The sequence below is a fragment of the Nannospalax galili genome, unplaced genomic scaffold, assembly GCF_000622305.1.
Source record: "Nannospalax galili isolate Female #2095 unplaced genomic scaffold, S.galili_v1.0 scaffold449, whole genome shotgun sequence".
Classification (NCBI taxonomy): Eukaryota; Metazoa; Chordata; class Mammalia; order Rodentia; family Spalacidae; genus Nannospalax; species Nannospalax galili.
In genome coordinates this window covers 1,994,284-2,007,348 of record NW_008360312.1, presented here as the reverse complement: position 1 = coordinate 2,007,348, position 13,065 = coordinate 1,994,284, and the positions used below count along the sequence as shown (strand labels likewise).

Below are 13,065 nucleotides of genomic sequence, written 5' to 3'. Positions count from 1 at the left end.
TTCAAAAGCTCTGTATAAATAATTAGAATGAAGCTACCTAGCTAGGTTGACATACTTGATTTTAAAATAATTTATGACATAAAGATTTTTTTTCAATTAAAAAGTATTGTTAAATACCAGGCTGAGGGAAGAGGAAGAGGAAGAGAAAAGCACTCATTTTTGTATTACTACTAAGATAAGCCCTGAGCCCTGGTCTTCCACTTCTTCATGGGGAAATAGTCAACTCAAGAGTCTTGAGCCAACTACACATTATTAAAAATATTTTATTATTTTTAAAAATGTTTATGTGTATGAATATATTACCTGCAGTATGTAAGTACATCTGTGTTGTGCAAGTCAGAAGAGGACTTCAGATTACCCTGGAACTAGAAGCAGGAATGGTTGTTAGCTGCCATGTGGGTGCCTGGAATTGAACCCAGGTCCTCTGAAAGAGAAGCCAGTGCTCTTAACAACTGAGCCATCTCTTCATCCCCCTCAACTATGCAGTTTTATAACAGCGGGCAATTAAATTCACTTATAGGCCTTGACAGCGTTCTCACACTTTGAAAGGTGTAGGCAAACACCTAGGAAAATTAGATGATATGCTTGAGTGAGATTTTTTTTTTTTTAAAAAAAGAACATTCCTGTATTTTCAGAAAAGAAGTAGACATAATGATTATACAATCATAAGTTTTACAAATTTTTAGACTGAGGAAAGTGACATGTCAAAACCAGACACTTCTAATAGTAAAGAGAGTGAGTATAATCTATTTCTATTCAAATCAAGTCACAGAAAAAAAAGAGAAGGAAAATGAGTAGCATTCAAAGAAAGTCTGATTAATCTCCTCAAAACATCATATTTGAGGCAAAAATTCAAGAGAGATGTGCCCTGAGCCATACAGGAACTGTCGTGTGTGTGCACATGGTGAACTGCTACATCAGACTACATGGCTCAGCTAGGGATAGCTATACACACCTATACTTGCAGTGCTCAGGAGGCTGAGGCAGGAGGATCGAAAGTTCTAAGCTAGCCTTGGGTAAACAGTAAGTTCTTAGCTCTGGCTTACATTTCAAGATTCATTCTCAGAAATTATTGCTAGAAAAATCTCATATGCAGTAGAAGGCAACACTGAGGCTGTGGAGATAAAACATGATTACAAGAGATTGCAGAACAGGCATCCTTCAGAGAAAATATGCACATGATACCAGGATGCCCAATAAGAGAATGGGAAGTGTTGAGCTGCTGAGCGGCTGAATTCAATATTCACATACTCAAAAGTTAGTGAAAATCAATTTGAGAATACCAATTTTTTCAAATTGATTTCTTTCATCTATGATATATTACTTATAATAACTACATTGATTTTTTTATACTTATGCATTACCTAATAAAATACCCATTGCATTTCTGTTGCTCATTATTTATTAGTGAAGAATGTTTTAACATTTCTTGAAAGTGAACACCTTTACACTACAGATTTTATATGAAAGCATTTCATTACATTTAAGAATTATAACATGTAATAATTACTATATCAACTATTACCGTAATTGTTTCTATATCAACTATTACCGTTGGAGTAGCTGTTTTATGTTGTTTCAATAGGCACTGGAAAACAGAGACAGATTGTTCCGGCATTAATAGTCCATCAAAGCTTTTTCTAGTTAGTTAAATTTATCTTTTTATCTTATTATTTTAAAACATAATATATATTCATGTTCAACTGTCTTTACTTGTGCAACCTAATTGCTAATGTCGGGGACAGTCCAGGCTCTGGAACCAGAAGCATACCAATCTCTGCTATAAATTGGAAGATCGTGAAAAAGAAACAAAATTGGGAGGTCCCTGGATTTATTGGAAGTGTTCCTATCCTGGAAATATTGAGAACAAACACTGTAACAACCAACTAAGCAATCAGTTATGCTCACTTCTGGTAGGCAGTTTCATTAGATCCTGTAGAATGGCAATAGCGGTAAGCTAAAGAAACGTTCAGAAAAAAAAAAAGATTCAGTTGATAGAGGTTAAAAAGAAAACTAGGACTATGCAGTAGCACAATTAAAATACTTTAAAAATGGTGAGATTTAAACTGTCCTTTAGGCTTAGCAATAAAGAGACGTTTGTGGTTTTTTTGTTACGGGACATTTCCATGTAGTTGGCTGAGGTGGGGGAGGGATGGTAGAGCTGAAATCAGAGGTAAGGAAACGACGAACATTATTTTCTGAGCGTTACTCATTCAATAAATACTTAGCACCTACAATGTATCAGCCATTCTGTAGTAGTCATAGGAATAAAAAGAACAGTTCTCCCTGCTCTTAATAAACTTAGACTAGGGAAGAATATGTTCAAATGCTGATGGGAAAAATGAGTAATGGGGAAAACTTAAAAATACATTGAGAGAAAATGAGGAAAATTTGAAAATATGTTAAGAGAGCCTACAACATATTGGTGGAAGTGAGAGAGTGCACACCATCTGGGCAGATTGTTTAATGTAGGATAGAAATAGATGAGTACGCAATTCTGAAACAAAAGCAAAGTAAAAGTTTGTTACAGAAAAGTACAGCAGCCTACTCTATACACAGTGAAACCATAAACAAAGATGTTCATGCCACTTTAAGGAGAACGCTTGGAATGGCCAGGCTTTTTCAAGGAAGGGGGACTGCTTGTGTACATGACACTTAAAGTTCAAAATGTGCTAAATGTGATTGTTTTATAGCTCGTCCCTCCACCCCTACTCCCTGAGAGGTCTCACTATGTTAACCTAGTATAATGAGGCTCTAATGAGGTTCAAGGACAGTCCTCCTGGAAGGGATGTCACCATCTTGGTTACTGGTGTCAACTGTTTGTGCTAACCTGTCTTCCTGCTTGCTTACTGCACAGATTCTTTAATTTAAATTAACCTTGACAACATTTATGCTCCTTATCACAGTACAGTCTCATGCTGAGGTGGCTTTATTTAAATCAAATGACAGAAAGCACATATTAGATATTAACAAAGGATTCACATTTAATATCTTTTTATTTTGCTACAAAATCATAGCCTTATAGGTTCCTGTCAAGGTTCACCAAACTTGTCTGAAAATAGCATAAGTATTCACAAACTGCCATAGAAACCAAAACATCCTAGTATATTTACCCCTGTGTAAATTCTACTATCTTGGTGCTTACTTAGGAGGAAAATAAAAGCTTTTGCCCTCACAGGCACCTAGCCAACTAAATGGAATCTGGAACCCGGCCTGGCTAAGGATTAGGAATTTCAGAGGAAGCAGGTCCCACTCACCCTGATGCATCTTCAGCCCAGAGCGCCGGGACCGGCGAGGGGCGTGGAAAGGGGTGTGGCGAGAAGCCTGGGCGGGTGCGACGGAGCGGGGCGGGGCTCGTGCTGCGGTCCCGGCTCCTCCTCCTCCCCCTCCTCCGCCTCCTCCGCCTCCTCCACTTCTGGTATCTCCATTAAGCGGGCCGGAGCCTGGAAACTGGAGCAAGCCGCCTGCAAGCCCCAGCGGGATACGCATGCGCAGCCTCAGCCGCCGGCGCGCTCTTGACGTCACGTGGGCGTCTATTCAAACATTTCCTAGTTGCGCCATAGCCTGCTGGTGAGTGAATTTCTAACAGGGTTTGGAATTCGTTTGGGGGCCGAGGTCGGGGCCTGGATGAAGACTACGGAAGGACGGTTTAGATCAGCGTTTGCTGTGGTTTCAGGGAACACGCGTGAGTATGTCGTTAGCGCTCACCCGCTGTGTTCAGCATCTTGACTGGTGTTTGGGGAGATGTGAGAATATCCGAGTCCCAGCACTCATGCGTCTCTAATTGGTTGAGATGACGAGTTAAAGTTAAGTAGAGGCGCAGCAAAGTTAAGTGGCGCTTTAAAGTTAAGCGGGAACCTTAATGAGTGGCGAGGCAAGAGGCTCGAGAAGAAAGATCGAACCTACAGTGCTCAGGTTAACATCAGTTCTCGTTTCTTCCCGTTCTTTCAATTTATTTTAATTTTTATCTGATTTATTTTAATGAATTCAAGGGAGGAGGCAACCAATTGCTCTTGGAATCTAAAAGCTGTGGTGAATAGTTGTCTATACAGTATTTTAATTGTCAAGGGAATTAAAAAACAGTACCCCAAACTTCAGCTCTTCCTCCATTGTCGTTAGATTTTAAAGTACACTGGTAAAGGTGGTGAACTTTCCACACATCTTAAAACTAGCTTTTAGAAGTACGTTAAGGCAAATGCTAAATGGAATGCAGCTAAAACAGTTTGCCTTCCATAGAAGTATGCTTATGTATTGGTTATTGTAATAAAGCTATAACATAATCTGTTCTCCCAACACCTCAACTCTAGTGTTTTTGTTTTGTTTTGTTTTGTTTTGTTTTCTTAACTAACTTATTAAGAACGGGGAAAAGAAAACAGTCAAAGATCAAAGAGACTTAAAGCAAATTATCATCTGTATTTTGGATAAAACATTGGTCTTGTTGTCTCAGCAGCAAGTTATCAGCTTCCCTAGTTGAATTTTCTTTGGACATCATTGTGAACCAGAACTGCTATGCAATTTGAATTAATAAAGTCAGGGCTGGAGAGATGGCTCAGCGGTTAAGAGCAGTGACTGCTTTTGCAGAGGACCCAGGTTGGATTCCCAGCACCCACATGGCAGCTATGAACCATCCTTAACTCCAGTTCCAGGGGAATCTGAAGCCCTCTTCTGACCTCTGTGGCATTGCACAACACACGTGTACTCACATACATGCAGGTAATACACTCATACACATAAAATAAAAATAATAAAGTATTAAAAAAATAAAGTCAAAGGGTGCCTGAAGTCCAACCACTGAAAAAATTATACAAAATAGATTTCATATCTCTACAGCCAGGTTGTGATTATAGCAGGATGTATATCCAGGTAAGAAGTTAACTCGGAATGCATTTTCCATCTAAAAGGAGTGCAAATATTTTATACTGAATATTTTTATGAAAGCTGCCTTTAGATTTTTTAAAAAATCTTTGCAATTACACCTGAGACTTTCAATAAATTATTCGCAATTTTTTAACATTTAGTTAGTAAACATTTATTGAATGCTGTGATTCAGTAGACTAAGTTTCTGAGGTATGAAGAGTCACCATACTAAAGGTATCTCTGATTCATTCTAATTAATAAGTATAGTAGCATCATATTATTGTCAACATGAATGTCTGGTTCTGATATGTATCAAGAGAGTTGAACTGGAACTTTTAGAATGACTATTTTACTTTTCTTTTGAGTAAGACTAGTCACGTGTATACAGAAGAATTTGGATGCTACCCTAAAAATTGTGGGAGTTCCTTAGTAGAGGTTAGAAAGAGAAAGACATTCATTTTTAATTAAAGTACTCTGCCTACTGTACAAACACTACATTGTATTTCAAGCTAGAAGAACATCAATTGGACAGTAGTGCAGGTGAAAGTTGATACTGATTTGAACTGATCTCGGAAGGGATAATGGGAAGGAGGTAGACCGGAAAAACTGTCATACTACTACCAATAACAAAATTTAACATTTATTGCGTCTTTTCATATGTTGGGTGGCATTTCAGGTGCTTTGTGTGTGTATGTTAACTCGTTTAATTATCATAAAAACTGTGACAGGTTCTTTTATGCCTTACTTGTGTAGGTGAAGATACTGCATTTCAGAAAGGCTAAGTAATTTCCTGAGATCAGGTAACTAATAAGTGGTAGAGGTGACAGTTTGTTTCAGACTTGATGAGATAAATTATAGATTCAGAAAGTCTTGAATAACAGACTAGAGGGGCAAAGAGTTCAGAAAACTGAACTGTTTGTAATTCCTAGCCAGGCTGGGGAACACAGTAGGAGGCACACATTTAAACCTTGAGTTCAATTTTTAATATGTTGGGGAAGTCTTTGTGCTCAAGTAATATCCAGTAGAGAGATGGATTTGTGAATCCGAAGTTTTAAGGGTCTCTTACTCAGGGAAGTTCTGGCCAGAACATAGAATGAGAAGCAGTTTGTGTTGTAAGAACCAGTGAAAGAAACCAGCATGTGAAAGATGGTCTAGAAAATATAGGAAAAACCAGAAGGCAGTGGGGGTGTTTTGGATGCTTTGGAAGGGAAGTTTGAAGTGGCTAGTATTACTGTTACATTGATTGTTATCTGGTATATACTTTTTTGAGCACTTTTCCTGTATTGTATATTTTAGCCTGAGAACTCTGTTAGTAAATAATAATTATCTCATTTTATAGTTGGGAAAACAAATGCAGGTGAAGTAGCAGTAAGAAGTGATTTGCATTGCTTTTGTTTTTGCTTCTAACCTGAGCTTTATGTTGTTAGTTGCTCAGTTCAAGTTCTGGCTATTAACCAAGAAGTTGTGGGTCACTCGACGTCTGGCTTTGCTAGAACACTAAGCAAATCCGTTTTTCAGTGGTTTGGGGATTGGATATCAGGTGAGGAAATGAAAGTATGAAATACCTTTCAAGAAATGTGTTGTTATCTTTTGGGTAAATTAATCATGGAGTTTGGAGTCCTGAAATGGAAGTTGAAAGCTTTGAGCTAGTTTGTATTTAAGTCACCTAAGCTCATGTTGTCAACTAGTGTGTCTCCAACACATTTCTGCTCACATTGCTAACAAAATTCATTCTGCAAGAAAAAATGGATCATTTTTATTTCTCTTTACATTTTCATTAGAAACCAATATTTTAAAAATCAACATTAAAATTCTTCAAATTTTACAGCCAAAAAAAAAAAAAAAACCCAAAGAAAACATTCTAAAAAGATGTTCCAGATAGTAAGTCAATTTAAAAATAATAGGACTGTTCTCTAATGTTAATCGTTATTTGTGGTTTAATTTTGCAGTATTTCAGGCTTTTTAAAATTTTATTTTGTAATTTTTGTTTTATAATTTTCAAATGGGCCTCTATAACCTGATGCCTCATTGCCTTGGATTGTATCTTGGCAACAACAAAGCCTTGCCAGTGTTCTTAATTTTGCTATTTCAATACTGTTTCCATTTTGTTCTGTTTTGTTTTCAACATATTACTATTTCAAGTATCTCATAGGCAGTATACCAGTCTCCAGTCTTACTGTTTTATTGGTGAACTTGGCTCCCAGGATGGCCTGCTACGCTTCAGTAGGTTGGTCTGATAAAGAGACCAGGAGCCCAGATGATGTGTGTACATAGTGTATCACTTATGCCACAGCAGACCACATGAACTTCATGTGTTCATTGTTTCCCCTTTCCTTCTAGTTTCCATGGGGATAGACCCAGGTCCATCTGTGTATTGTACACTTAGTTTCTATCAAACCACAGGGGCACGGAGTTTAGAAACTCCCAATGTTTAAGTGGGTTATTAGTTTGCTAAGACTGTAATAACAAAATACCTCAGATGAAAGCCAGGGCATGGCTTACACATTTTCTCATAAGTCCTTGAGACTAGATGATGATGTACATATCCTTGGATTTGTTCTGAGGTTGTCTTCATGTTGTGCCCTCAGAGGGCTTTTGCTGTGTGTTTGCACACCCTTGGAATCTCTTTGTATACCTCACTCTTTCCTTAAGTTGACACCCATTAGGTTGGATTAGGGCTGACACTAATGGCCTTTTAAAAAATTACCACCCTAGGGGCCTGGAGAGATGGTTCAGCAGTTAAGAGCAATGACTTCTCTTGCAGAGGACCTGGGTTCGAGTCCCAGCACCACATGGCAGCTATAAACCATCCTTAACTCCAGTTCCAGGGGCATCTGAATCCCTCTTCCGACTTCTGCAGCATTGCATGACATGGATGCACTCACATACATCCAGGCAATACACTCGTACACATAAAATAAAAATAATAAAAAAAAATTACCACCTTAAAGTCTCTTTCTCCAGATACTGTTCCATTCTAAGGTTTTCAGAATTAGAAGATCAACACATGTATTTTGGGTTAGCACAACTCATTCCAGAAATAAGAAAATTACCCTTGCATACCTATATATTTTGTTTTTGTTTAAGACAGGGTCTCACTTTGTTAACCTCAAACTTGTGATACTCCTACCTTAGTTGTCAATGGGTATTGCAGGCAGGTACCCTGAAACCTAGCTTCTATTAATTCATTTTTATTCTGAAAAGTGACATGGCATTGCTAGAGTAGAAGCTGAACCTGCATAATGCCTCAGCATCCTTGCATCTCACCATATCCCTGCAGCAACTGCACATCAGTCCTCCATGCTTGGGCCCCACAGTGAAAGCCTGACATCCTCTTCTGTGTGTGAATGGGATTTCTTTCACTGTAGGAGAGGAACTCCTAGATGATGAATCTGGAAGCTTATATAGGAGAACTATCCATGTGTATTTTCTTTTGAGAGAGATGGTGGGTATAGAGGGAGATGAGCGGGAGAAATATTCACATAAATAGGTACCCTGGAGTGTAAAGGAATGGCCCTAGCTTTTTTCCTGTTGCATAGCAAATCTAACTCTGTAGACAGAAGTCTCCATCTCTTCAGTTTCCTGTAACTTCCAAAATGTGTCCTTTAACTCATATTCTACTTTTTTTTTTTTTTTTTCTCTTGAGCTAAAGACTGGAGTATATCTCTGTCAGCTTCCTAATGGAGTGACTCTCTTTGTAGGTGAGACTGCCCAGATAATGTATGACTGAGGGCTACAAGAGCGACCAAAGGTGTTCTATTAGGTGCTTGGGTGTTTCTAATAGACTACCCTTGGGTGCAAATCACAGTATTTCTGTAGTTATTTTCTTCCTTTCACCTAAGAATCACAATCCCAAAGGCATACACGCCATTCTTGGAAACAAGTTGCTATTGTGAGCAGCTCCAAGGCTGTAGGTTAGTCAGGCTGTGTGGGTTGACATGTTTGATTTGCATACCTTAAGTGTCCCAGTTCAGTCCCAGTGATTCAGCTGAGTTCTTGTTTTCAGAGACTGCCTGAACAGTCAGTTAAATCTCCTGTGTGACTAGTTCATTTGCTTTGGTTGTAGAGAACGTTTGAAGTTTCTCAAGCATTGAAGGTGCCCTGCTGGTTCATGGGTGGGATGGTCAGTAGGTCTCCTTAGTGTACGCAGAACATTCCAGTAGTTTCCTCAGGAACAGAGCTTGGGATTTGTTAACTGCAGTGACATCTGTGCACTGCAGGCTTCTCTTTCCCTGGAGTTCCTGATCTGGGATGGGCCTGCTTTGAGGCCTCTTTGGTCTTCTTCCCTATGTTTTCTAGGTGATTTGCCATGTACCAGGTCTCTCCTAGTGTGTAGTCTTTCTCTCTCAGTGGTAGACCCTGTTAAATTTTACTAGCTGCTTGTAACCATGGATGAGTAGATGTCCTTTATCCTCATTAAGCGTGACTTGGCAGGCCATTACTGGGTTTTGTGAGTAAACAGTATTGCTTGGATCTTGCTCCTGTGTTCTCTTTCCAAATACAGGTAGAAGGGTTGGTTTGTTGGTTTGTTGGTTTGTTTGTTTTTCTGTTCCAGTCACAGTGGGTTTTCCTCAAATTCATAAACTTGTCACTCTCCCCGCCACACTGCTAGCCCTTTGTTCTGAAACAAAGGTAGGGGAGAGAGATCCTGGCAAGGTTCCTCCTTATCCCAGTCACTGCTGCTGCTGTTGCCCTAACTCTTGGTAAGAACTTTGTCAGGTCTGTGAAGAAGACCTTGGAAACAACAGTAAAATTCCCTGTTAGCACCTCCTCAGGGCCCTATGCATTTTCACTAGTCCATTGTGCCCTTAGAAGTCCACTAGTTGTTACATGGATTTTCCTCATAGGTGCTGGGCAGTACCTGTCATTTACATTGATGAGTGAGTGTTTGCTTCCCTCCTCCCACTCCTCAGCTCTCTGGTTAGTTTATTGTCCCATACCTCAACTCTGATGGGTCATGGGAAGTTTTGGAAAGTTGCAGTTTGTCCAATAATTTGTTACACTCTCTGTAGCTTTCTACCTCTAAATACAAATAAGTATCTTTACTTTTGAGTCACTATACATTGTCGATAGCCATATCTTTATTTACTTATAACCCTTAAGAATAAAGTTAATATGTAAGTAAAACGATTTCTGCCTCATCAGTAAATACAGCATTTTTGATAGCTGTATTAAATGTGGAATATTAATGTGTGAGATATGTATTCTAGTATCTATTTTTAAACTTACTTAAATAAAATAGACATCTGTGGATGTTTTCAGAGTGTAATATTTGCATAGAACCATTAAATTTTGACCCAGAAGAAATTGTATAAACTAACCAGAGTAAACATTTGATTTTGTTTTAGCTTTCATTAAACAACTTTTTGAAGCTGACAGAGTAGGTTACTGCAGAGGACTAAGACTAAATTGTACTTGTGACTTAGTGTATTTATTGGCTAGATTATCCTTGTTTATGAGATTTTCATTCCACATTTGGAAGCTTTTTCTTTATTAAGTCCTCATTCCTTTCTAAGAGCATGCTTTATTTTCTGTTAAGATGAGACAGTATTATAATATTAAACAAAGCTAGGGGAAATTGGTCTGGTTCATCTTTATACCTTAACTAATAAGATTTTTTTTTTTTAATTCAGTTAAGAACCTAAAGTATTCTAAGTCCTCTGATTTTTCTCAAGAAACTGTTAAGAATTACTTGAACACAATATATTGGTTCCTTAAAAAAAAGAATGATCAAATAAGAATCAGAGGTTTTCTAAAGGTTAATTAAGCTTACATGTGAATAGAATAGAATTACAATAGAGAAAGCATGTTGAAGTAAAGGGTGAGTATATTCAAGGAGAATTAGAGTAAGATTTTAAAGGCAAAGTAAGAATGCTTGCTTCAGGTATTTAGACACAATAATCCTTGGTCATAGAGATTAATAGCAAGAGCAGCATCAGCCCAGAGTTTAGCAGGTGGTTATAGTTTTCCCGTGTGCTTGCAAGTAACCTTTGTGTGACATGGTGCTTGTGTCAGGGACTCTTGTAGTAACTCTTAAGCATTCATACATGAGAACCTTCAGAAATTTCAAGTGGCTTTACGTGCTTTGTTAGGGTTGACACAACTCCATTTTTATTCTGATGCTTTCTCAAGAGATAAAAATTCTCATGTTTTAAAATCTGTTCTACTTTTGCTCATATCTTTTATGATTGGTCTTCTTTGCTAATTGTTTTCCTCTCTATTTCAGGCCAGACTCTGAGTTACTCCTTCATTAGCATATTGTGGAAGTAGATCACCTGCTTTGAAGATTAAACTTGAAGGTATGTAGTGCAAGCACACTGTGTTTCTGCTTAGCTTTATATATGTGCATTTTCACACATAGACTTTTGAATGACTTTTAGTAAGTAATGCATTCATGGTAATTAGATACTTACATAGTGAAAAGTTCCTTTTCCTTTACTGCATTTTGTTGTATTATCTCCCTTCCTCTACCTCCCATTTCTTTAATTTTACTTAAGATCTCTTTACTCTCATATCCAGACTATTGTACCTAACTGGTCTTTGTGTTTGCAGTTTGACAAATGTTACCTGTTATTTTAGTAACATACTTAAAAGTTTTCCTTCAGAATACTATTTCTTAGATAGGTATCCCTAGGTTTTTGTTTTTGTTGTTGTTTAGTTTTGCTTTGTTTTGTTTTGTTTTGTTTTATTTGAGACAGGGTCTCCCTGTGGCCCCAGCTGGCCTAGAACTTAGTAGACTAGGCTATCTAGCCTTGATCTCACAAAGGTCCTTTTGCCGCTGCCTCCCAGGTGCTGGGATTAAAGGCAGGTACCACCATTCCTGGCTAGATAGGTATCCTTGTATAGGGAGAATTCCCTCTTTGTAACCCTCAAATAATTTAGACAAGCTAGGAACAGCATGTTGGGTATTTGGATGGTAATAGATCATATTTAAAGCCTATAATTTGTTTGGATGGTTTGAGCAGTGAATGGAAATCAGACTGAACTCCAACTATTAAAACCACCTATGGAATAGACACTGTTGTCAGTACTGGAAATAGGGTAGTGACCACGACATAATCCTTGTTCAAAGTTTACATTATAGGGGCAAGAAGAAATAGAATAAAAAATTACAAAAAATGCTAGACGTAATTGGTTTTGATAAAAACAAAATTAAGTTTGTAGACTATAAAGATAGGCATCCTAAATAAATTTTCTGAGTCAGTCTATTGTATCTACTAGATCTTGGATTGGCACATTTTTTTCTTTTTAATCTTTATTAGTTAATCCCTTATAAATGACAGAAAGTTGGTAAATGACTGTTAAAGAGACTATAAAGTTCAGATAGTGCCAGAGATCAAATAAATAGAAGGCACAGTTATGGACTGTGTGAGATCTTGTCAGAGAAGTCATTCATTCATTAAGGAAAAAAGTTTAAGTAGAGTATAACATAGTACAAGCCTCTTAACTTCAGTTATTCAAGGTCTATTTCTTTGAACCATTGGGTTTTTATCAGGTATACATATTGTACTTATAATAAAATAAACAAATCACGCGTAATGAGTTTTACAAAGAAAATATACAATAGTAATTAGTGTCTAATCCGGAAAAGACCATTATCAAGGATACCTCTTCTAGTCACTGTGTACCCGAGGAATACAACGTTCATATATTCCATAGATTTATTTGTTTTTCTTTGAATTTTTGTAGCATTATATCTATCTTCACTGGGCTTTATGTTGATATGATTTAACTAATGGTTTCTAGTTTATTTTCACTGCCCTGTAGTCTTTAGTATGTGCATATACAATAGTTTATCTGTTCCATGTTTATATTGTTCTACTGTTGATTAGACAGTTTGTTAGTTTTAGGCTTGGGGCTATATCAAATATGCGTGTACATATTTTTATAGGCATAAGCATTTCTTTTGATCATATCTAACTTATCAATGGAATCACTGTGTTGTAGTGTATCCATATACTCATCTCTAATAGGTTTTGGCAGACTTTTTTTTTATACGGTTTATACCAGTTCACATTTGTCTCTAATTCAAATATCCTAGGTTATGTCATACATCATGCTGCAACATTTAAACCTTCCCTCTGAGATCGGTAATACTGTGGCAATAGTGCGTGATGTCATGTTACAGTGATGCCTGAATAAAAGCAACCTGGACTTTTAGCATCTGTTTTAGCCAAGAGAGGATTTTCCTTGATATCTCTCCCTCTC

At 37.6% G+C, this 13,065-nt stretch overlaps 1 protein-coding gene across 3 annotated transcripts in view; it reads left to right on the top strand.

Moving 5' to 3' along the window:
• Positions 1 to 3,451: 3,451 nt before the first annotated feature.
• The window catches only part of Pot1 (protection of telomeres 1), a 111,100-nt gene continuing 101,486 nt past the window's right edge, over positions 3,452 to 13,065 (top strand). Inside the window, exons 1-2 of one of the 3 annotated variants that reach the window (XM_008824880.3) lie at positions 3,452 to 3,570; positions 11,084 to 11,156. The gene's annotated coding sequence lies outside the window, so the exon portion shown is untranslated. Of the gene's footprint in view, positions 3,916 to 11,083; positions 11,157 to 13,065 lie in introns of all 3 variants that reach the window. The other 2 variants (XM_008824881.3, XM_029559493.1) reach the window with 2 other exon arrangements.